The sequence below is a fragment of the Cucurbita moschata genome, unplaced genomic scaffold (assembly GCF_002738365.1).
Source record: "Cucurbita moschata cultivar Rifu unplaced genomic scaffold, Cmos_1.0 Cmo_Scf00396, whole genome shotgun sequence".
NCBI lineage: Eukaryota > Viridiplantae > Streptophyta > Magnoliopsida > Cucurbitales > Cucurbitaceae > Cucurbita > Cucurbita moschata.
The window spans coordinates 1,616-3,472 of record NW_019268912.1 but is presented as its reverse complement, the minus strand read 5'-3'; the positions used below and the strand labels follow the sequence as shown (position 1 = coordinate 3,472).

Sequence of the window (1,857 nt, the reverse complement as noted above, 5' to 3'; positions counted from 1 at the left end):
GAATATATGATCCCCTACCTACAATTCCATGTCCTTGCGCCTTAGGTCTGCATAGCTTTTCTCTCGGCTTTGTGCGGTTTGTATCCTAGCTTTAATCTTCTAGACTGTGGCGTTGGTAATTTGCACCAGCTCTGACCTAATAATTGTCGTTTGCCCCCCTCCTTCCCAAAAGATAGGGGATCGAAATCTTCGTCCATAGAGAACCTCGTATGTGGCCATTTGTATGGTGGCTCGGCAAGTATTATTATAAGCGAATTTCATAAGGGGTAGGTACTTATCCCAACTTCCTGCAAAATCCATCTCATATACCCTCAACATGTCTTCCAATATTTGCTTGAGCATTTCTGTTTGACCATCTGTTTATGGGTGGAATGTCGTACTATAACTGCGTACCCAATGCCTTTTGTTGAATTTTCCAGAAGCGAGATTTAAATCTGGCATCTCGGTCTAATACTATTGTCTTTTGTTGAATTTCCAGAAGTGTACCCAATACCTTTACTGATGAATATTCATTTTTAATGTTAGCAAGAGTAGCTCAGTTGGAAGATTGTTAGACTGAAGATTTGAAAGTCACACGTGTTTTATCCACGTTCAACGCACCTAATACAAGTTTATTATCTGACTATACAATCTAAAAACATAACTTGCTTATTCAATCTAAAATTAGTGATTATTTCTTTTTTATACATAATGAATTAGTGGAAATACCTTTAATTATGAATTTTCATTTTTAATATTAGCGGGGATAGCTCTGTTGGGAGAGCGTCAGGCTAAAGATTTGAAGGTCACGTGTTTGATCTCCACGTTCACCGCACCTAATTCTAGTTGCATAACTCGACTATTCAATCTAAAATTAGTCATTATTCCTTTCTGAAATCTCAATGAATTATCCGAAATACCTAACGTGTTCTAGTTCACCGCACCTTATACAAGTTGGATAACTTGAATATCTTATTAAAAATTAGTGATTATTTCTATTTAAAATTTCAATGAATTAGCGAAAATACCTTTACTGATGAATTTTCATTTTTAATGTTAGTGTGGATAGCTCAGTTGAGAGAGCGTTAGATTGAAGATCTGAAGGTCTCGTGCTCGATCCATGTTAACCACACATGGTTCACGTTGCACAATTTGACTATTCAATCTAAAATTAGTGATCATTTCTTTCTAAAATTTCAATTAATTGGCGGAAATATCTTTACTTAAAAACATTCATTTTTAATGTTAGCGAGGATACCTCAGTTTGGAGAGCGTCAGATTTAAGATTTGAAGGTCACTTGTTCAATCTCCACGTTCACCGCACCTGTTTCTATTTGCATAACCTGACTATTCAATAAAAAATTAGTCATTATTTCTTTTGAATCAGCGAAAATATCTTTACTGATGAATTTTCATTTTTGATGATTGCGGGGATAGCTCAGTTGGGAGAGCGTCAGACTGAAGATCTGAAGGTCACGTGTTCAATCCACGTTCACCGCACTTGGTTCATGGCACCTTATAGTTTAGTTGATTATTATTTCTTTTTAAAATATAATGAATTAGTGGAAATAGCTTTACTTATGAATTTTTATTTTTAATGTTAGCAGGGATAGTGATTATTATTTCTTTTTAAAATATAATGAATTAGTGGAAATAGCTTTACTTATGAATTTTTATTTTTAATGTTAGCAGGGATAGTGATTATTATTTCTTTTTAAAATATAATGAATTAGTGGAAATAGCTTTACTTATGAATTTTTATTTTTAATGTTAGCAGGGATAGCTTAGTTGGGAGAGTGTTAAACTAAAGATTTGAAGGTCACGTGTTTAATCTCCACGTTCACCGCACTTTTTTCCATTCGCATAAGCTGACTATTC

The 1,857-nt window shown here is 34.2% G+C and overlaps 1 non-coding gene across 1 annotated transcript; it reads left to right on the top strand.

Annotated features, from left to right (window-relative positions):
- Positions 1-1,406: 1,406 nt before the first annotated feature.
- Positions 1,407-1,479, top strand: TRNAF-GAA. The gene has a single exon. It is a non-coding gene; the product is annotated as a tRNA-Phe (tRNA).
- The last annotated feature ends 378 nt before the right edge of the window (positions 1,480-1,857 follow it).